General features: G+C 37.7%; 1 protein-coding gene across 1 annotated transcript in view; it reads right to left on the reverse strand.

Moving 5' to 3' along the window:
* DMD (dystrophin) overlaps positions 1-24800 on the reverse strand; it is a 2251544-nt gene that overhangs the window by 1074676 nt on the left and 1152068 nt on the right. The window lies entirely within an intron of this gene.

Here is a 24800-nt window from a genome sequence, read left to right on the forward strand (position 1 = left end):
GAAAAATATCAATCTGCAATTCCACAATTTAATCTAAATAATAAAACTTGGTATCTTTTCTCCCCACACTTTCCAGATGTGATAACAACATTGACAGCATTTAAATTTAAAACACAGAAGCTGAATGTCAGCCTATTATTGAGCATGTTTCATTTCCAACGTAAATCTCACGAGAGAAAAAAGAGGTTATAAATATAGCAAAAAAATTACAACATTCAAACGTACAACAGCGAGCTCATAACTGTTTCCTTTTTATTAAAAAAACAGCATACGTTATAAATAATGCATTTACTTCAAGGCAGACGCATTTGCGATGATTAAATCACAGCCCAAGTAAATAAAGGTAAAATTTAGAAGTGTAAAGATATCTGCCAAGTCCAGTTTGGACCTGTTTTGGCTATCTTTTCTAAACTCTTACTGGAAGTAAAACCTCAATAACTTTTTCAACTATAAATAAAAGATAAATCATTCTATTTTATCATCTAACCATATGCTAATTCCAAAAATACTTGAAATAAAGAGGTATACAGTGTCATAGTGTTCAACTCAAATAATGTTACAAAGAAATTTACATCTTCAAACTTTAATTGAACAAATCAAACTTTTGAGAACAGTATTTTTTCTCAAATAAAACATAATACACAAGTTCAACCTCATGTTTCTTAATGTTGCAGCACAAAGAATTTTGATATTCTAAGAAAGGCAGCAATGTATATATAAATGGGCAAGGCACTTTTGAAAAAAAAATCAAGGTGTTCTAAACACAGATTTTTATGATAAAGTTTGATGCTACTCACACTGAATTTTAATGACTTCTTTAGTAAAGCAGAAAGAGAAAATTTAACGTAAGCACTGATACTAAAAGTTAATTGCTGCATTACCACAGAGACACCAAGACTCCTTTAGCAGGAGTCTCTTAAAAACACCTTTAAAAGCAGAAGAGGGCACAACCGTTGAAAAAAAAAAGTCGCCTGTTACCGTTGAACTCTATTGTTCTCTGTTGAAGTACAGAAGAAGGAAATGCTCCAAGAGAGGGAAGTGGGTATGAATTGCCCCCTCCAGAGAAGCCAAACAAATTGGCTGTAAGAAGGAGACTTCAAACGCTGGACAACCAGAGCCGCTCAAAGAACCTTACATTTGGGCTACTTGCCCTTACTGCTGTTTTTTGTTTTGTTTTGTTTTTATTTCCCCTACAATGATGTGGTTCAACTTGACAGCAGAGAAATAATGGAAGGATGTATTTTTGAATGCTTTGATCTCCAGCTCTTTATTCTGCTTCTAACTAGCTACTGCAATATCACTTAATCCGGACCTCAGCATTCCAAGTACAAAAGCATCTCCTCCCACCTACTGCTCACACGCTCCTGCATCAGACTAGAAGACTTACAGAGAGGCAGCCAGACCCACGGAAGAGCACTTTCCTCTCAACAGTTGTCTTCCGGATTTCAGGCACACACACACACACACACACACAACACACACACACAGACACACAACTGCCTACCTTAATAAGGTGTGCAAAAAACCTCTTACGATCCCCACGGACGGTTTTAGTTCAGAGCAGCCAGCAATGCCTCCGCACAAAGCTTTGCCATTGCTAGTGTGAAGAGAAAGAGCTGCTGGGATGCTGAATGGCACATCAGCCAACTTTGTGTGTAGCAAAGGCTCTAAAGAAAACCTGGGCTGAAGCTCTCTGCTGGATCATGGATTGGACTCAATTCCATTCCCCACACAGCCTGTGTTACCCAATGGAGATTGTTTCTGGAAGCACTTAGAGCGTACATGCCTAGACAAAGACAGATCCCCCCCTTTGCTTTCCCTAACAATTTTTAAATCACTGTGGTAAACTGTAGACCTGATACTTTGAGGTAGATCATTTATTGTGAGCAACGTGAGAGATATCAATGGTCTCGCTGGAAACTGTAGCTCCGGAATCTAGAACACAGTCAGCACTCAAATAGTTGGCTAAATACTGAATGTTGAAATAACAGGGTCAAATTAGAAGTTGCTGAATTATTTGCATAATGTAATGAAAGTAAAAACAATTTAAGTGAATCCACTGACACATCTTAAAAAGTCTGTTGAAAACCATATGTATTACTTGCTTATCGCCCCAGCAATTTCTAATACCATAATAGTTCATTACACTGGTCTATTCACCAACAAGTAAAAAGCAGACTTTATTTTAACTCACTCATATAATTTATAATCAGCTATACATGTGCATATATACTTAGTAACCCTCTGGAGCTGTGCATCAAAGCCTTACACTAAACTTGCACAATGGATTGAATAATAGAATTCCATTCCTCGAGGAAGTTTTACTCCTTCTACAACAACCTCTCAATAACCCTAAATTCACAGGCACGTTCTCTAACATGTTACTGTCCTATAACAAAACCCATGCCGACAAGGATTCCTCAGGTTAATTCCTGAAGCCAGAGGGAAAGGTTCCAAAGTGCACTGCGTCACAGGGTCTTCCCACAGATGCTCACCTGGAAGCAATCTCTCCCAAGCATCTGTCTATAGGCGCAGGTGTGTGCATGTTGGGACAGCCGAGGAACACACCTAATTTGGTAGATGACATCCCTGATGTGGCAGGCTTTATTGTGCTGTTTATGATAATATCTACAGATGACGATGTGCTTGTTTAATAAGCAGAGTAATTAAGTGCACCCGAAACAAAATGGGAAGTTAATAACCTAAGTGGTGCTGAATTGTTTATGTACAACAACTGACTAGTGTATTCTTCACTGCCTGTTACTCCACCTCTGAATATCCTCTGAAGAAATCCTCAGTTTATATACACACGACTCCCCATTTGGAGCACCAATGTTACGCATATTTTCAGGAAGACTTACTTACACCTGCAGCCTCTCTGCACAGATATACAGCCATAACAGGTGTTCAATAAATACCTGTCAAATGACCAGACAAATGACAGATAAAGGAGAAATACACTTGATATTTATATCTTCAAGACAGCTATCATAGGCATATGATTTTACAGGAGTTGCTACTTGGGTTGTCTACTTTTCAATCAACTGAATATCATCACCAGTTGCCTTATGGATGGATTAAATTCGATAGAGCCTGATACATGAGGTGTTATTTCAGTGCCATCTATGTAATGCTGTAACTAGTTATCCAGTCTGGCAGATGCAAATGTGTGCAGTTCTGATCTTCCACCTGACTTCCTAACTATAGATTTTACAGTAGAAGAAAGAATGAGGGCCTTTTATTTATAAATAATCAATATAATATGTAAATAGACATTCTTCCCCTTTGAGCCGCTCACAGCCAGCTAGCTCTCAAATGAAAGTGTATCAGCCCTTTCTTGGCTAATGATGTGGTCTGCATCACAGAGGTTATCAGATTCCTTTGCAGAATGCAAATAAACGTCTTGAATGGCAAAAGGATCAAAGCACAGCACCTAAACATTGCTCAGACCTGCTGTTCATATTTCTATGCATCAGAAAACTTGAAAGAGAAATTAGAATTGAAAAGAAATGTACTTCCCAAAGTGTACATCATTATTTAGATGTTTACTGGATTTATCCCTCTTGGATTACTGTATTCCATTCCACTCTAGGGCAGTAGTGGAGACGTGTTTAGTGGAGGCAAAAGACTTAAGAGAGTCCTGGCTCAGCCATCCACAAGGTGTTTGACCTTGTACAAGTTACTTAAACTTTCTGGCTTCAACTTCCTCTGTGAATAGGACTAATAATACCTCATCAGGAGTTAAGGATTAAATACATATTCAAGCAGTACTCCACAAACTTTAATGTAATACAAACCCCCTGGGGATATTCTTAATAATGCAGAATCTGTGTAATTAGTCACTAGGCCTGGGGTGGCTCCTGAGATTTTGCTCTTCTAATAAACTCCCAAATAGTACTAAAGCTACTGGTCTGTGGACCCCACATTGAGTAGCAAATATCAACGGAAAACACTGTTGTTCTTCCAAATGATAGTGAGCTTGTGTCCTTTTGCCACTTTTATTTACTGCAAGCTTTTCCTCAGCATCTGCTCAACCAACAATTATTGGATACTTATTCTGACAGGTGCTGTGCAGTACATAGTGATTTCAGAGATTATGCATTGTCCTGTCCTCAGGAAGCTCTCAATCTATTTGAGATCCAAAATCATCTACTACCATAAATAGCTTGGACTCTGAGAATCATAGTTACCTACCCCTTATACTCACACAGCTTACTGTCTACATTAACATAACTTACCATTTCACTGTCTTCATTAGCATAACTTTCCTATTTAAGGAGAATCTTGACTAGGCAACTAACATCTCTTCTTTACAGTAACCTCCCCAAAGTCCCATCAACTCTTTGATAGAAAGCATCAATAGGCATTCATACCTTAATACTCTCTAAACCTCTTGCCTCAAAATCCTTGCTGTGCTGTTTCTACCAAACCTAAGTTGTAACATTATGATCCTTACCCAATCCTAATTGTGTCCCTACATTGAAACACCTCCTTGAATGAAAGTGCAAATTCTCAGTAAAATCCAACCTTGCCCTTCCTCCTATGAGACACCACCAAAGCTCTGTCAGGGTGATGGTCTTCCTTACTGTGATAATGAATAAATTCAACTCTTTCTTACCAACAGGTTGTATTGGTAATACTCAGGGAGCCAGCATTCCACGTATGGAAGAAATAGACATGTGAATCAAAAGCATGTTACAAAGGGATAAGCGTGGTGTCAAGGGGTGGATTCGGAGACTTCAGCCCCTTTATTGGCCATCTCAAATAAATATACAATTTAAGAATAATCAGTCATGTTTTTCTCTGCAAACCTATTTGCACAACAAATCCACTAGGTCCCTCTCATCTCTTCACCCAGGCATTTTGATGGCATTGCTGGTACCACCACTGACTATGATAAGGTATGTGATAGGTTTATGCCCCAATACTGCAATGGAAGCACATGAGAGTGACACTAACCCAGACTATGGGACAAGGGGAAATCTTTTGGCAGATGCCATGCCTGTGCTAAGACTTGAAGGAGGCAGGTCCACAATTGGGGAAAATCCAGCACCCAGACAGATATTGCCAGATTGTGGAATTTTCAGAAAGATACACAATTGGAACAAACACCCATTTGGGGGCAATAGTGAGGCTTGGGATCCAATCATAAAAGAACACTCTATCATGTCATGTTACCTGGCTTATGCCAAGGCTACTCAGAGTATGGTATGCAGACCAGCATCATTGTTATAACCTAGGTACCTGTTAGAAATGCAGAATCTCAGGCCCTACCCCAGACCTACTAAGTCAGAGTCTGTTTATTAATAGGATCCCCAGGTGACTTTTTATACACATCAAAGTTTGAGAAGCACTGCTCAAAATAATATTCTGGAGGCTATGGGAAGCCATTGAATGATTTCAAGGAAGTGACATGATTTGAATTTCCATTTCAGAAAAAAAAAATTACTCTGTGTCCATTCATTCCTTCATTATCTATATGCCATGCATTGACCCAGCAGCTGGGAATTCAGCACTACTTAGGGTAGATTAGATGAATCCCCCCATTCAATATTCATTCAACAAACATTTATTGCATGCCGAAATTGATTTGACTTCTCAAGCTTGATTTAGAAACAACCCTACACTGATGGCTATGTTCTTAATACAGTCAAGTTTTGTTGGCCAGGACAAATAATTGTTACGAATCTCCTAGCATGCTTTACTCAGAATTGCTTCACACTATCAGGTTGGTGAATCAAACGTGAAAGGTTTTGTTGATGTAGTTTTATAGAATGTTTATTGCAATGATATTTGCTGTATTAGAACTTGACCCACAGTGCAAGTTGTAGCACAAGATACCAATCAATATCGGTTTTCAAAATGAACAATATGAGATGTACAGCTTGCAAATTTAAACTTTAATATTAGAGATGATAAGATCAGTACATTGTTTTGCTAACATATGCAGAGGATCGTCCTTTGTTGACTGAAAAGGAAAACAATACATTCTAAGTATGTGGAGTTTCTGCTTTTTCATAATAGTTAATGCCTCATCAGAACTCATACAGACTTGATGTTAGGAGCCCTGGAAATCTAGCTAGCCTGTTTCATGCATGTTTTATTCTTGCTTCCTATGTGCAAGCGTAGTAAAAATTGGTGGGCAATGAGTTCTCAGTTTTACTTTAGCTATTCTGGGTTGCTTTGATTGCTCATGATCTACTGGGCTGGAATCATTATAGGAAAAGTGACCACTGTATATAAATATAAAGCCATCATGTTCCTGACTCAATTCCTTTGTGGCTGCAGGAATACTGAATTTAGTCCCTGGGTGCTAATGGCTGGCTATTACTCGAAGGCTCTTTAATTGCATTCTCATAGTCTCACACAGCTGAGGAAGGCCCTATACCATGGACTCTGGCAGATTCCCTGAGGGAACAGAGATTTGGGAAGACTTCCCCAGGAGAAGCCAGCCTGGTACTGGAGTGAAACTAGGCTGCGATGTTCAGCCTTCTTGCTGATATGTGACTCCTTCCACCACAGACCACTGTGTTTAGAATTCCCACATTACTCATTTTCAAGGAGAGGATATTTTAATAGGAAAATTGTGGCTCTGTAAGCAACCAGACCAAGGTTCAAATCTTGCCATCAATACTCATCAGCTGTGGAACTTGTACAAGAACTTGGGTTTCTTTCACAATTGATTCTTTTATTTATATACCAGCAATAATAATAATAATAATAATGTCTGCCTTGCAGAGTTGTTTGGATAATTAAATACAATAAAATGCATACAGTACCTGGAACTTAATGGACTGTCAATAAATATTAGTTTTTGGGGGGTTATTAAAGACACTTATAAAATGCAAGTCACAGTAGTCATTAATATTTTTGAACAGATGAGTTAATTGAATTGGGAAGCCAGTCATAAAGAATAAATGCTGAGGAAAGAGACTGTCCCATTATATTCTCTGAAGTGTGTGAAGGGCAGAACAAAAACGGGAGGGTTGTAGAGATAAGATAATATCCAAGAAGACAGTGGACCCCAGTTCTTAGAACCATTGAATATTAGGACTGAAAATATCATCAAACTGTCCATTTTACAGATGAGGACACTGAGGCCAAGTGAAGGGAAATAACTTGCCTAGGACCTAGAGTTAAAACGTTACCAAGTCAGGATTGAAAGGCCAGTTGAATGAGAGGCTTCAGAAAGGAAGAGAAAGTGTGAAAAGAAAGATCAGCAAGGGTAACAGAGACCTTTAGCCCAGGGTGTGGGGTTATAATCCCACTGCCCCATCCTCCCGACATGAGATATTCCTCAGTGTAAATCACTGATATTCTTCAGCCTCCCATATGAAAGTACTGAATTGTGACCAGGGTTTCTGCCATTAAACGCTCAAGATCCCCTACAACCATGAACATGGAAGAAGAATGGTGCATCCTAATATTCTTGCTGTATCAAGGACTCTCAGAGACGTGCCTTTTCCATATTTATCAAAGAAGATGAAGCAGCAGAAACAGCACAGTCAAGTGACAGCCTTTGTACTGCTGTCCCAAAGCATTTTAAAGACTGTCATGGATATGAAGCAACAGGCACTGTTATGATAGTGCCTGCCCCAATAGTCATGTACTCCAAGGGGGCGCACCTTCTCCATACAGAAGACTCTTAAACATACACCTCTAACCCATACTTCTTCCCTGAATCCCAGACTTGTATCCAACTACGCTCTCTTTTACTTTACTGTGATGTCTAACAAGCTTCCAAACAAGTGCAAAAACAAACTCTTATTTCCACTTCTACCCCTCTACTATCTAACCTGATCCTTCTGTCATCTTCTCCACTCTATTCACCTTGTAGTCATCCTGGACTCCTCTCTTTCTTTCACATCCCACACCACAACTATCAGAAAATCCTGGCAGTGCTACCTTGCAAAGATATCCAGAATTTGTCTACTTCTCATTATCTACACTGAAAATATCCTGGTTTAGAACCACCATTATTTCTCAGTTGAATTATTCCAATGGCCCCCCTGCTTCCTCATTAGCTACTCTATTGTCTGTTCTCCACTCAGCAGCTAGAATCACCTATCAAAGCCTGAGTCAATTCATCTTATTTCTTTCCGTAATGATGATTCCATTTATATACATTTATTGAAAAGACAAAATTAGAGAGATGGAGAACAGATTACTGGTTGCCAGGGATTAGGGATGGGGATGAAGGGTCTGGATGGAAGTGACTATAAAGGAGTAGCTCAAGATAGCTCCTTTGTGAAGATGGAACCATTCTACATCTTGAGAGTGGTGGTGGTTACATGCCTCTATATATGATATAAAGTTACACAGAATACACACACACAAATGAGTACATGTAAAAACTGGTGAGATTTGAATAAGGTCTGTAGATTTTACCAATGTCAATTTCCTGGTTTTGATATTATGTATAGTTGTTGTATGTATATAAGGTGCTAACCATTAAGGGAAGCTGGGTGAAGGGCACTATGGACCCCTCCAAACTATTTTTGTGACTTCCTGTATTTATTTCAAAATAAAAAGTTTTTTATTTTAAAATACCACACCCATGTGCCATTCCTCAAGACTTTTCATTTGCTTTTTCCTCTACCTGAAATGTTCTTCCCTCATATATATGAATGGCTAATTCCCTCACTTCCTTGAGATTTCTGTTCAAAGACCAGCTCATAGAGGGCTTCATAGTCTGCCACATACAAAACATCAATTTCCTGGTACTTTTTCTCAATCCCCCTTACCCATAGTTTTCTTCTCAACACTATCATTTGGCATATTACCTATTTATTTGTTTATTTCATACTTTTTCTAAATTCCCCACTAGTATATGAGCTTCTTAAATAGAGGCTCTGTTTTTTATGTTATCTCTTTACTTAAAGCAGTGCCTGGCACATAGTAGACATTCAATAAATATTTGATGAATGAATAAATGAACAAACAGGTAAAGCTGCCAGAAGGAAAAGTCAGGCAGAATGGCTTAATGGGTAAGTCGTGGTTTTCACTTTCCACTCTGACAAAATTACATTACTTGACACTATTAAAAAAATACCTGGGAAAAGAGAAAGAAAACTTGTTCTTACTGCTTACATGATACAAACAAAAACAAACAGCATTATTAGCAGCAGCTGTTTTTCTTTTTTATAATGCACTTGAGTGTTACCGTGTCGAACTGTATTATGGAAAGAACACAGCACACATGTATAAAAATAAGTAACTTCCCTGGGAAGAATCAATACAGCCAGTCCCCAGGTTACAAATGGGTTGTGTTCTGCACATTTCAAAAGCAGTTGTTTAATGATCTCCTAGATGCTTTCTAACCTTTCTGGCTGGGTTCACTTCACCCCCTACCTGTGCAGTTAGGCATACCATCTTCCATAGAATCAAGCCTGTTCCTAACCAGAGGAATCCAGCATAGTTAGAGATCATAGGTTAGTAAACAAAAATGGTATTTCATCTATAAACGAGCTGAAATATTGTATAAATAATGCTGGTCTGGGGGCTTCCCTGGTGGCGCAGTGGATGGGAGTCTGCCTGCCGATGCAGGGGACACGGGTTCGTGCCCCGGTCCGGGAGGTTTCCACATGCCGCGGAGCGGCTGGGCCCGTGAGCCATGGCCACTGAGCCTGCGCGTCCGGAGCCTGTGCTCCGCAACGGGAGAGGCCACAACAGTGAGAGGCCCGCGTACCGCAAAAAAAAAAAAAATAATAATAATGCTGGTCTGATTCTGCATGCTGGGTGTAGGAGTTCAAGAACAGATTTGAAAGGAGTTTAATGATACATTTACATGAGAAAGGCAATGCCATGTGCAGTTGGCAACGTGGGCTTTGAAATCTGGCAGACCATGGAATCGAACTCTCACTCTTACACTTACTGCCTTTGCAATCTTGGTTCAGTTTCTTAACCTTTTGAAGCCTTAGTTTCCTCAACTGTAACTTGGAAATAATAATTAAGGTGACCTTCTGGGATTCTTTTGAGAATTAAAGGAGAGAAACATTTATCACGTAGCCAGAGTTCCATAACATTATGTCCTCTTATATCTGTCTCTTTTGATTAGTCTGAGCTCTGTAAGTTATGAATGACGTTTTATACATCTTGATAACTCAACAGGCTAATAAAGTCTCTAGTATGTTGTTAGTGCTCAATATATGTCTGGTAGTGAATATGAAACAAATATATCATTTCACATATTGGAGAGGGATGTATTTAAAGGATAGGCAAGAGACCTTTAATGCCTGAGAGTCTATACCTCTAAGATGTTTTGCTTTCACCTTCTTCCCTTTCCCTTCTCATTCTGCAGTCACAGAATTGCTGCAAGATTGCTCTTTTCCCACCTCCCCTCACTTTCCAGTGGGAGGAGCATTAGGGGAATTTAAAAATAAATATAATTTACCTTGCATATTTTTTCTTTTGGTTGGCATCTTTGGGTCAATATTTCATAAAATACATTTTATTAAATAGACATTTTCATTAAAAGGGAAAAAGAACTCATTTATACAAGGTAAGCATGCTGCCCACTGCCACATTTTTGACTTTAGTATGTGGGTACTGCCAGCAGGATGGAGCCTGCACCATCACTGAAGAACCTACTGGCCCAATGATGAGGATATGAAATGCCCTACAAAACTTGTTCATTGGCATGATCTCTCGGTTTGCCCTGATGATGTCTGTCTGTCTGTCTCTCTCTCTCTCGGCAAGCCATTAGTCCATTGGTCCATTCCTGGGCCAGGCTTCCAAGCTAGATTACAAACATCAGCAATAAGTCCTCCCCAATCCCAGATTAACACCTATCATTCTGATCTCTGGTCCTCTGGGCAATGATCTTACTTAGTTGTGCCCTACCTCCTTATGGTCCCAACATACTGATATCTTGCTTTCAGCCTTACCAGTGGACTCCTATCCTCTTCCTCTACAAATGAATGTTAATAATCACTAATCTTAAAAAAAAAAATCGCCCATCTTCTCTTTGAAAGAGTTCAAGCAATTTTAATAATCCCCCAAAATAACAGACTGACATTAAATCAAGCCTTGACCAATTACAGCTAAAAAAAAATCTAAATCTCCTGAGGGAATGTAGGAAAGCATAGAAGTGGCTTGAAGCAAACACTTTGGATATGTAACAAATTTTGCTTAATATTTAACCTAAATTTTCCCTGCTGAGCTCAAGCAGATAATTTTCCTGCCTTTGATGGCTAATGCAAATAATTAGTCCCTCTCCTCTTTATCACCTCCTTGAGCTGAAGTCTTCCTTTGATGTTTTCTCATGTGTGAACATGACAGTACCACTTACCCTGATCTTGTAAATAACTTCCAAAAGTTAGCTAGTCCAGAAAAACTACACAAAATGTATTCAATCCTTGCCAAATATCTGCGAGCCATAGCTCTTCTGTCCATATGACTCTACTTTCTTTTTTCTCTCTGCTTTACCTTGCTGGTGACTCAAATAGACTGCCTGTGTAACTCGTGCCTACTTTGAGTTGATTGGTTGATCTGTCCTTGCTTACACTGAGCCGATCTGTCCTCTTTTAGTCCCAAGATAGGAATCGTGCAGAAAGAAATACAATTCTGTTCTAAAATGCAATAGATTAATGGATAAATTCATAACTGGCCATAACCAAGAATTATAGAATCTTCCTCTATCAAGGCAGTGCAGCCAATGCGATGGCCAAGTCCCTGAAGGAGACATGGATGTGTCAAAAATGGATGGTATGAATGGGCTCCATTACAGTTAATGATTTTAGGGCCTTGTTTAGAAATGACTCCCTAGGCAAGGGCAATTAATTGAGCTATATAAGCTTTTATTATAGACAGTGTTCATTACCACATATACTTTGTATCATGGATTTGTCCCTTGAGAGCCTGAAGAACAAAGAGTTATAGTCTCCCAACAAGCCACTTACTATGAAAACCAAAGAAAGCCAATAAAAGGGGATTTTTTTTTATTCATCACCTATTCACATTATTTCTTTTCTGATGGTTTAACACCCTAAGTGCATCTCTTTTATGGCATCATGAGGTCAATTGATTTCTTTAGTAAATATTTCTTGTTAATCCTGGCTTACCTTCCATCTGTTAATAACAATGGGGTATATGTTAGTGAAACCCCGGGATTCCCCAGGTAACTTTGCTAAGTAACAACCATTAATTCTTTTTTTTTTTTTAACTAAGATGAGTTTTTAAAGTTCAATTTAATTTAATTTTTATCATCCTTTATTTTTTATACAATTTTAAAGGTTATTTTCCATTTACAGTTATTAAAAAAATAGTGGCTATATTCCCCATGTTGTACAATACATCCTTGAGTCTATCTGACACCCAATAGTTTGTACCTCCCACTCCTCCAACCCGATAGTGCCCCTCCCCCTCTCCCTACTGGTAACCACTAGTTTGTTCTCTGTATCTGTGAGTCTGCTTCTTTTCTTGTTATATTCACTAGTTTGTTGTATTTTTTAGATTCCACATATAAGTGACATCATATAGTATTTGTCTTTCTCTGTCTGACTTAATTTTACTTAGCATAACACCCTCCAAGTCCATCCATGTTGCTGCAAATTTAAGAAAAAAAAATAAGCATTGGACTGCTAGCAACAGAATAAGCACACTGCATTGTTTAACTATTAGGTGTGATAATGTTCTCTGAACCATTCTCTTGTCATTGATTTCTGCAAGACAAACTAGGGTCAGGGACATGGACTCTGTTTGCCACATGATGATTCATATAGAGTTAAAGTCTTAACCTTGGTTTATCTAGTAGTATTTTGCTCTAACCAAGCTGGATTCCATCACCTTGGTTCAGTCAAACATCTACAATAGTTTCCTAAAATAACGAGTGAGAAATGTAAATTCATAGCAAGAGGTTTCTATGCGTCCATATATAAGATGATGCTGGTGAACCAAGAGAATATTGACAATCTGAAAATGAAATGTTGTAAAAGGTTTGCGTGAAACTGAAGTAAAATTTTAACAATAACTATAAATGTGGCCTCTCCATGGGTCCATCTGTCCACAATCTCATGCCATCTGCCCCTTCTCTAGAGTTGCCATGGAGGAGAAAGTTCCACTACTCCAGCTATCTAATTTCTATTTGGAGAAAAGATGGGTGTCATTTTCAGTTTTAATTGAGATAAGAGTGTTGTAATATTTATTTATTCCATCAAGTTTCTTTTCTTTTTGTTTCCACTCATCTTTTTCCCTTAGAATGTATACATTATTTTTGACATCAATATAATGACAACAAAGGAAAAATTGCACATATTATCTTCTCAGTTTTGAAAGAAAGGAAGGAAAAATCATCAACCAAAGAATTTAATTTCGATACATGTGATAATAGTAATTTTTTCCTTAATGGTTTCCCATAATCTCTGCTTTAGCAAATACCTTCTCTTTTCCTAGTTTTCTTCTGAAAACTGATAGTGGACTATATCCATTGGTATGCATGCTGTAACTCTACTACACCTGCTACTTTTGATATATTTTCATATTTCTCAAAGAGAAAAAAAATAAGGGTGTGAGAACACCATGGGTGCTGGAATAATAAAATTAAAAAGTTTTATGTCTCCTATTTCTTCTGCTGATAATTTTCCTGTTTGCTCTCAGATCCGTTCCTCTCACATTCATTGCAACCGACATTTCCCACAAACCCTCGCCAATTGGCTTCCCACTCGTTTTGGTCAATGGGAAACACTGATAAGAGACTGTCAGGTGGGAGGAAGAGATAAACAAGGTTATTTCTTTCCAATTGTCTCTGCTGGTAGTGACTCCAGCAGGGGTTTCATTTTCCCTAGGGTTCCAGTGTGCACTGGAAAGACTTTCCTTCCTTGGCTCCAACTCCCAACAAGCAGCAGCCATCCTGAATCCAGCTCTAGCCCACGCAGTATGGCTCTTAAACCCTGTTAATAATATCCCTTTCTCCCTTATTCCTAAAACCCTAGAGGAGGTAACTGCATCCCATAGATGCTAATCTCTGGGCTGCCTCACTATCCCTTATTGGGCTTTTTAACTGTCTTGATATTTATGTAAATAGTTCCTCATATTAAATTTACCCGAACAGGGTTTCTCCAACTTTTTTTCAAGTTCCACAGCCAGAATTATTTCTGTTGCCTGTGTTCCCCGTCTTTATCCTCTATTATATAGTGTTTTCATTTTGGATTTATAATCTATAGTAAACTGTAACTTTGTCTGTATACGTCAGTCACCCGTGAGTTCACTGAAGTCAGAGATCATAGTTATTCGATTTTCTATTCATGGGGCCAATTCTTTATAACCTCGCTGGTATATAGAGGCCATCCAAAATATGTTTATGAAATTGGATCAAATTGAATATTTTTAATTCACTTGAATTGAGAAAATAGGTAAAACTTGAAGGTTTTGCATAATAATTGCAAAACTGTGTATCAAAGTAAAATTCACAATGTATTTCAAATATGCTATCATTTGGAGGCATCAGAATGATCCGGACAAGTATTTATTAGCATATGGGATTTTGTTTCAAGGATATTAAATGTCCAAGAATATGTATTTTTTCTTAATTCGGACCTAATTCCTTTTGCAGGATGAGACACCTGACAGTGTGACACACATGCACATATATACGTATATCTATGTGCATATACACACACACACACACACACACACACACACACATACATATGCCCATATATACCAGATACTTTCACAGTTTCAGCAACATGTGTATTTTTGGATACACTATTCTTATGACCTATTGACAATAAAAAAAGGAGAATCACTGCAGAAAAAAGACACTCCTCATGAACATAATTGTATCCCAGAAGAGGCAGGTCACGTTCACACATTAAATAATAATCAAGTAAGCCTGAAAAATCATAGAGGTGTTTTTAGTAAAGCAGGTGTTACTAAGCAAATAATCTTCTGCCCATATAGTTCTGATGCTTCCTGCAAAATCATTTTATACACTAATCAGTTAAAATATTTTCGTTCTAAAGACATTTTTCCTTCTAACTACAATTCTGAATGTTTACATGCATACTTTAGGAAACTGAGTTTTTAAAAGAAAAATTGAAGACTTTTCTTCTCTTGTTATTTGATTAATGTGCACTCAACCTGTTGCCAGATGATTTTGTTCCATTTTTTTATGGAGTACGATATGTGTGAATATCGTATGTGTGAATAAGGTAAAATACAAGTTACAGCACTGCTTTGTATTCCACTTTTCAAGGTGAATAGAAATAAAAACAAATGGTGCAAAGCTAAATAAATTCATCATTAATGGTTACAGAAAAAGTGGACAGGAGAAAAGGCTGCAAGAGTCTACATTTAGATAAAAGATCTTACTTTACATAAATGAGAAAACTGGTGAGTGAGTTGATTAAGTACCATCAAGGTCATGAGCAAAAGGTGACCCCACATCATTTAAATTTATAATACCCTTGCCGGAAAAAAGACAGAACAAACATGTGAACTGATTCTATGAAAGTGAAGTTGCCAGAGACTAAATACGACTGACCAACAGGCTGCCAACTGTGTTTCTAACCACCATAATTGCACTGATAGAACTTTCTCATCAACTGCATTTCTAGCCCTTTCGTAACCAGAAAAGGAGAGAGAAAAAGGAAGAGATAAATCTTTCAGGTGTTATAGTCCCTAATTACAGGCTTCCCAAAACAGTTAACACCTGTTGACAAATTGTTAGCTCTAAAGCAAGAGTCTGCAAACTACAGCCCTCAAGCCAAATGTGGCCCCTTCCTCTTTCTGTAAATACACTTTTATTAGAATACCACCATACACCTCTGTTTACATGTTGCTTATAACTGTTTCCACATTACAATGGAAGAATGGAATAGTTGCAACAGACACCTTATAGCCCACAAAACCTAAACTATTTACTATCTGACCCTTTACAGAAAATTCTGCTGACCCCTGCTCTAAAACAATGGTGCCCTTTTGGAGCTATGGTAAGTTAAAAACAAAGCAGAGCTATGGCTCACATATATCTTATTTTAAATGTGAAATTACTTTTCCTTTTCCATAGATCCTCCTCTCCACCCCTGGAAGGAACTTAGTTTCCAATTTCAAGAAGCAAGCAAAGCAGAAGCACACCAGTAAGTGTGCATGGTTACATGAATAACTTGTGAAGGTTTGAATATACTTCCTGGCAACAGGCAGTAAGTTAAGAACTGAAAAATATGTCTGCCTGGTACTTATAAGGGGAATATATGGAAAGCCTCTTTCGAAATGTTGAAAAGATTTATTTTCTATTCTGGAGGTACTTTAGTATGAGGAGTTGAAGGTTGCATAAAAATATAGCAACTGGCATAGTCAGAGTGCTTACTCACTAGGGAAACATTTGGCCCTAAGATAAGACATGTTGGAAACAAATAAACAAGCAAATAAAACTGGCCAATATAAACTTAAACGCATATACACTCATGAAGATATAAGCTTAAACCTATCACCTCAAGCAAATCTATCTTCATGGATCCTAGGCTATTTTCTAGCCTTTAAATCTTCCTTAGAGGTTACTCTCAGGTGCTTCGGAATTTGAAGTTGCTATGACCACTTGTACAGCCCTTACCTTTCATAAACGAAATTCATTTCGTTATTCCCATCGTGTGCTTCCATTGGATGGTATATGATGGAAACAAATGTCTCCTTTAGGTAAATCTTTGTGACATCTGGGCATTACTACACAGAGTATCTCACGTTAATTAAGACATTTACCTTAAATATCACACCCAGGAGATGAGGCTAAGAATAAAGTCACTTGAGGTATGACCTGATGTGCTTCAAAACCAAGGGGAATACATCTCATCATCTTTCCCTAACAACCTTATAAGCCATCCTAGTTCTCTTGACGTTCCTTCAACTTACAAAGCTAGCTCATTTTTAGGACCTTTGCACTAGCTATTCCCTATGCCTGGAATGCTTTGCCCCCAGGTCAATACCTAGCTCTTTTTTGTCAATCTTATATTCTTAAAAATCACCACCTCAGGTGCTTCCCTGGTGGCGCAGTGGTTAAGAATCCACCTGCCAATGCAGGGGACACAGGTTCAAGCCCTGGTCCGGGAAGATTCCATATGCCACGAAGCAACTAAGCCCATGTGCCACAACTACAGAGCCTGTGCTCTAGAGCATGCGAGCCACAACCACTGAGCCCGAGTGCCACAACTACTGAAGCCCGCACGCCTAGAGCCCATGCTCTGCAACAATAGAAGCCACCCAGTGAGAAACCTGGGCACCGTAACGAAGAGTAGCCCCCGCTCGCCACAACTAAATAAAAGCTCAAGCGCAGCAACAAAGACCCAACACAGCCAAAAAAAAAAAAAAAAGTTACTGTAGTATAAATGCCTGACCGTAAGCTTATTTAAAAAAATAATAATAATAATAAAATAAAAAATCACCACCTCAGAGAGGTCTTAAAACAACTTTCAAACCTTTCTAACTCTCTTAATTCTCTGCACACTTCTCTCACTTTCTGATATATTTTTTCCCCCTCTCTGTTTGACTCCTATCTCAGCTTACTAGAATCTGGGATTATGAGAACATGGACCTATTCTCTCTTGTATATGGTGTGCAGAACATTGCTTGGAATATAGTGGCCATTCGATAGATTAATGAATATATTCATCTTAGAAAGCTAGATCCACACTGGTCCAGATGTAGTGCTAAGCAAAGACATAAAAGAGGAAAACACATTTTCTGCCCTCAAGGTGCTCCTAATCTAGTTGGGGAAACAATCACAAACAAATTAACACAATTTTACCACTTGAGGAACTATTTGTTAGGTTAATAAAGCAAGTATTTGGGGAACATAGAAAGAAAGTAATCATATCAGCAAATTAGAGGATGGTGGAAACAAGGAAGAATTATTGTAGGGGATGTTTTAGCTGAGTATAGAAAGGCAGGTGAGGGATGAAGGCTCCAGACAAATGTTTGTGACAAGTAGACTGACATGAGGCAGTATGACATGTGTAGGAGAAGACATCTAGTTCATGGTGTCCACCTCTCTTCTGGACATCCACATGTACTTCTCTGTCTACTCAACCCTTCACTTAGAAGCTTCACACAGATATCAAATTAACATGTCCAAAACGAACTCACCCCCTCTTTCCCTCCAAATCTCTTCCTTTCCCCTTGTTATGCATATACTCATTCATTATTTCATCCAACATAGCACTTATTATTTTAAAATTTCCACTAATGGTAGTGTCATCTCCCTAGAAAAATCAAGTCAGAAACTAGGAATCACATATGACTGTTTCCTCAGACTCTGCCCCATATTCATTCAATCTAACACCAACCTGGGTCAATCCTACCTCCTGCGTTTTCCTCAGATTTGCCCACTTCCTTGCACCCTCACTAGAACCATCTTAGTCAAGATCACTGTCACTTCTTGCCAAGATTACAGCAATAGCCTCTTTTTTTTTTTTCCTTCAGACTTGCTTCTCTCTGAACCATTCTTCACTCTTCAGCAAAAGAAGTCTTGGATCTCAACTCTCATCACAATTCTTTGCTGCTGATCACCCCTCAATGACTTTCCAAAGCCCAGAGGGCAATGAAAAACCTCTCCAACAGGATGCAAAGACTCTCTAGGGTCTGGCCTCACTTCCTTCTGAGCTTGGTTTCTTGGTACTCTCCCTTTCAAACACACTCTTGTCCCATTCTTTCAGTCCCTTTATTGGGTGACACTCTCTCTTAGATCTTTCCATGTGGTACGCCCTCTGTGTGGAAAATTCTCCCCCACACCACAACATTCTTGTGTGGTCAATTCTTAACTATCTTTCAATTCCCTGTTCAAATATCATTTCTTCAGAGAAGCTTCGTTTGACCCAGAAACTAATTCAGATTTCTAACTCTACCCCAAATGGCTCTCTCCTCTTTCCCTCTCATGCTTGCCTCGTGAGACTCATCATAGTTGATTACTTGTGTAAAGTCTGACATCCCTGCCGGGATCATGTCTGTCATATTCACTTTTATATCCTCAGCATCTAGTTATAATTAATAATAATGATGATAATTATTGAGGAAGATAAATAAATATTTGTTGGATGAATAATAGTGGTAAGAATGAAAATGAAATGATGTAAAATAGTGGATTGACAAAAGACAGTACTGAAAATGGACAGGAGAGCCAGATGATAAATGCCTTGAGAAACATTGCAGAGGCCAAACTGACAACACTTGGGTACAGATTTGAGTGAGAAAGAGGCAGAATGAATAGAAATCTAGGATGACTGTAGTGTCTTTTCAGCTCGGGTGACTAAGGGAATAATGAAACCATCAGCTAATAGAATAAATACAGAAAGAAAAACAAGTTTGGGGGATGTTGAAAGGATTGAGCTATTTTGAATCGGTGGGACATTCAGGACATCCAAGTCAAGGGATGTAGTAGACATGTAGAAATCTGTCTTATGGGCAGAACACCCTCCAAGCCAATAGTCTCAAGACAATTTTAAAAAATAATTAATGTCAATAAATTACCTTAATGTGCACTAGAAATATAGCGTGAAGTATATTAATGAGGTTAACTATTGTTAAAAATCAGAATGTGTTCCTGTATAATGTAATGGCTACATATCCCTTAGCCATCCCACGCCAATGAATATCTAATACAATGAAACTTCCCTACCTCTCTGTCCTAAAGCGACTCTAAAATATAATTCTCAATGGTCTCATTTTGGCTGGTGCCAGGCTGTCTGGGCACCATCCACAAAATGGCTTTAACTATATTCATTTGATCCTCCATGAAAGCCAAACACTAACAATTGTACAAGAGATTTTTAATGTTCTTTTATAATCTTGGAGGTGGTGGTATGAGGAAAAAATAAAGCAGCAATGTCCTCCTAGGTATCAGAGTTCTTTTGGAGAAATTGTTTTCATTCCTTTGGTAGAAGAAATAAAGACCATGGTAATGATCTGAGTTCTGATGAGTGTGTTTAGGCATAAAATGTCCCATGAAACAAAGGTAAATTTAACATGTATTAAGTTAACATAACTCAGCCAGAAGATCATTCAGATTTATTAAATCTATTACCCCAAGCAAGATTCAAGAGTTAAACTGATGACAGTTGGCTACTTCGGTGCCTCCGTTTAGGGAGGAAATACCCTTATAAGAAATAATAAACCCTATCTTTCATAAGACACAACTTTTTGTCTTACTGTTAAATCCTAAATGGTATATGCCTCAGGCAAGCATCCTCTGATAATACTGACCATATGAAGTGATCGGATTATTGAGAAATACACATCAAATATAAAAAAAGATTTTTAATGATTTTCTTGATTGATCTTTGATGGAGTCTGAGTACGTAATATTAAAATAAAACTCACAGTATTTTATTCTGGGGAAGGCAAGGTGGCGTGGCCCAGTAGCTTTCTGGTATAAGGAAAGATCCTAGACTTTCCAAAGGGAACGATGGATAGCAAGTCCTTGGAGTTACAGAATAACAAAGCTGTAGGGTCAGGAGCTACTTAGAAGTGACCATTGGGTTGTAGTATCATCCTTAAATATCACCTCCTGCCAGGTTTTTTGATAGGACTAAGATAGCAGAACTTTTGAAACTGTATAATAAAAGCATGGTGAGCTCTAACTGGGAAAGACAGATAGGCTTTGGATACTGAATGAGTGGCTGCTTATTAATATACTATTAGGAAAATTGAGAATCCTGACATGTGTTAGTGCCCAGATGAAGACCGTCCCAGTCTCACAGAGAAGTGGGCTGTGAGGCTACCTTCAGACTGAGCCGGAACCTTCATGAAGAAGCTCTGGATCTGTTCAACATCACTGAGACTTCTGAGGGTCACATATCAGGATGATAGTTCTCCATCACCACAATGTGTACAATATGTCATAAGTCTTTGGTTACTCATAATAGCTAAAGTACAGATCATTGCAAATGGATTCATCTTCTGTAAACGAGAACAGATTCAAACAATGATATCAGTCTCATTTGCATTATGCTTTTATGAGAGTGAGCTGTGTGCTGGAAATTGCCTCTGACCCATAGTAACATTTCATGTAAGCTATAGTCCATGTTGCATACGCATACTCAAGGAAGTTTACCTTGCATGTGAAGAGCATACATTTTATGTGCTGGGAGGAAAAAAATGGCCAAGTAAAGCTGCTATCTAATAAGAAAGAGCTCTTCCTTATCTGGACCATTTTCCTAGTAGGCATTAAGAGTTACCCAATGAGGCCACAAGAAAATTATAGCAGAGCTTCTATGGACATTTTGATTGGATGTAGCCTTGCCTCTGGCTCAGCCTGCTAAGATAATTAACTTGAAAACAGAAAATACTATTGTCTGGAGTTGGCATTTTAAAAACCAAATTTTAAATGTGTTTCTTGAGTTGCTTAAGTGCACAGATTTATTATTACTTAAGTATAGTTTTCTTCTAAAAAGAAACCTGGAATATTACTGACATTAAAAGGTCAATAGTTTCATATTTAAACCTAAAAATAATTGCTTTGAGATCTGTAGAATATTGTGTAGCCTATTATTTCTTGATAACTTTAGAAGAGCTAATACAATATGAGTCAGATCTTAAATGGAATGAGGAATTCAGAATTTATATTATAATAGAAAAGGAGACGGTAAAATGACAAGGAAATTACTAAAATATAGTATATTTTCAAAGTGAAAATAGATTTCCACACCCATATCAAATTAAGAACCTTAGGTTCTTCTCTCCACCAGTAAATCACCCCCCAACTTGTATATTTCACCTTTCCCAGAATTACTTCTTCCATGAAGAATTTTCCAGAATTGCAATTATATAATTCTTTTAACCTTTTACTTTTCAAAAATCAAAGGAATTTAAATTGGGAATTAAGTCGCATTTAATTTCCAGTTTAGCATTTTAATCTTTGAAAATAACCCAGCCATGGGCAAGGTGCACCTGAAGATTTCAACAGCAAACCAAAATGGGGAAACCTGTGATCTTTGAAATATAAAATGGTGGTTTGGCTGCCAGTAAAGCTTTGTCCATTATACTCTTACTCTTGTTCTTCTTTCTCTCTAGCTTTTGCCTCTGTCAGAGTCTAAAATGCTAATAATACTACATCATGGAATATATTTCACATCATTTCTATAAAATTAAAGGAAAAGGGCTTCCCTGTGGCGCAGTGGTTGAGAGTCCGCCTGCCGATGCAGGGGACATGGGTTCGTGCCCTGGTCCGGGAAGATCCCACATGCCGCGGAGCGGCTGGGCCCGTGAGCCATGGCCGCTGGGCCTGCGCGTCCGGAACCTGTGCTCCGCAACGGGAGAGGCCACAACAGTGAGAGGCCCGCATACCACAAAAAAAAAAAAAAAAAAAAAAAAAATTAAAGGAAAAGCTTTAAGGCTATACAGTATCATAAAAGCTACCTTTTATTTATATAAAATTTTATTTGATATATAATTTTCTATACATATTACATTATGTGTATGTGTGTGTGTGTGTGTGTATATATATATATATATATATATACACATTACTCTAGACATGTTTTATAGCTTCATTGTGTGCAAGATAAATCTAATATATTCTCAAGCCAAACTATAGTTTGTAGTGTTATTTGGATGATGTATCATTAATGAACTTCAAAAGGAGAGGTGAATGTGAGCAGGTTCCTCTGGTCTGGTGAGACTCTACATCCCATACAAGGTCCTATGAAGAACGTATATTTATATAAACATATTCTTAAATACCACACACATATGGCATCGATTGTGATAACACAAAGTTGAAATTTTATATATTTATAAAATTTATAAATTATATGTGTATATATATATAATCATACTTATAAGATTTCCAATACACTTAACATCTAACATAGTGTTTGGCACATTATATGCTCTTAATATTAAGCCAGTGAATGAATGAGGCAAAGAAAAAATGAGTAAATACATAGGAAAAAAACAAGTTTTTCACTTATTTTACTTTAATTAGAGTGGTATTTGGTTATAGTATCTGACAAAAGTTAATTATTTCTAATATTTTAAAATCACTTAATAGATAGTTTTGCCTTGTAAATGATCTTTTGCTATTCTCTGTCAGCTATAATTGGTTCATTCTTTTTTATAGTTTTCTTTCCATTTGACAAGTCTAATTGGGGAAAGAATGGAATTAACACTTACCAGTGCCTATTTTTTCTTCTAAACATTGATATCGCTTTGAATATTCACAAGGATCCTGGAAAGAAGATCCCTTTGCAGAAGAAACACTGGGTAGATTCTCTGAACAAATTTCCCAAAAGGGAAAGTTAGAGCTTGAATCCAAGTCAGTCTAATTTCAAAACGTAGGTCTTTCCTCAAACTACACCATCTCCAAGAACAGCATTTTCTTATTTTTCACGAACCTTGCCAAAACATCCAAGATGTTATCAGTAGTTTGGACATTCAAAAAAAGACAACTGTGAACAAGTGAAACATTTAGAACTGTGGGTAGTATCAAAGTGCTCTAGGGCGATTTTTTAGCTTACTTAGTACCCACCTGAATTAGATGCTTTGAGGAAAATAAACTAGTGAAGTTTAATCAGCTGGATAAATGTTTGGATAAAAGGTGAATCTTGTTTGAACAAGTGAAAGCCCTTATTCTTTTGATCTACCCATTGAAGTCGAACAATTATCAAATAGCTAATGCTAAAAATATTTATAATTATGTTTTTAAATTAATTATTAGTCTCATATATATATATATATATATATATATACACACACACACACACACACATATATATATATGTAGAGAGAGAGAGACTTCTTCACTGCAGGCATCTTTTTTCAGGCAACTCAGGTACAGTGACGAGTACAAAAGAATGTTGAAGATATTGAAATAAAGTCCTTTAAAACTACCTGTGCCTACTCCTTGGAAGGTCTTCATCCATCCCCAGGTTACACACACACCATGGTGAGGACAACTATTTTAAGAAATTCACTCACTGACTTTGCAAGAACTATAAACTGGCATACCAAAATCATCTGATAACTTGTATGGGCACTTCTTCAGTGGCATCTTACAGCTATATGGTTATGTGTTAAAATAAGGAAAGTTGCAGTTCTGGAGAAAATAGCCTTATTGGAATTTGTGCCTGAGTATAATCCCTCACTTCCCCTCTCTTTGAATTTGTTTCTTTCAGTAGAAAAGAAGGTAGTTATAAGAGGCAGCCCCACATAGTGGAGAGTCATAGAACAGGGAAGCAGACTATAATTTAGGGTCAGCATTGCAATAACTGTGTAGCCTCAGGCAAGTTCCTCAATTTTTCTGAGCCATTGTTTCTTCTCAAGAGTTCTTAGCCTGGCTGCACCTTAGACTCAGCTTTAAAGAAATAATGATGCCCAAACCTCACCCCCAGGAATCTGAATTTGATTACCCTGGGCTGGGGCCTGGACATGTGTTTCTTTAGAGCTTTCTGGTTAATTCTGTGAAGGCAAGATGTAAAAGTCAAGGTTGGAATCATCATCATCCATACAGCCTTTCCACAAAAATGTAGTGAGTGTCTAAGCAATGGTGCAAGTTTTCTCTTAAGGTATCTACATGTAATTGGGGAAAAGGTGAATGCTACTTGAAGAAAATGAATGCTATATTTGGGCTTATCAGTCTTAAAAATATTTTATACAAAAATGATGCACAGTAGAGAAGGTAATTTAATCTATAATGACCTTTTTTTAAACTGAATAAATATATAGTACAGACATGTCCATAAATTTTGTTGTTAGTAATGTGGCACCATGCTTTTTTTTCTTCAACATCTTTTTTTTTTAATCTGTGTAGAAATCTTTTTTTAAATTAAAAAAAAAATTTACATCTTTATTGGAGTATAATTGCTTTACAATGG

This window comes from Orcinus orca, chromosome X (assembly GCF_937001465.1).
Source record: "Orcinus orca chromosome X, mOrcOrc1.1, whole genome shotgun sequence".
Lineage (NCBI taxonomy): Eukaryota > Metazoa > Chordata > Mammalia > Artiodactyla > Delphinidae > Orcinus > Orcinus orca.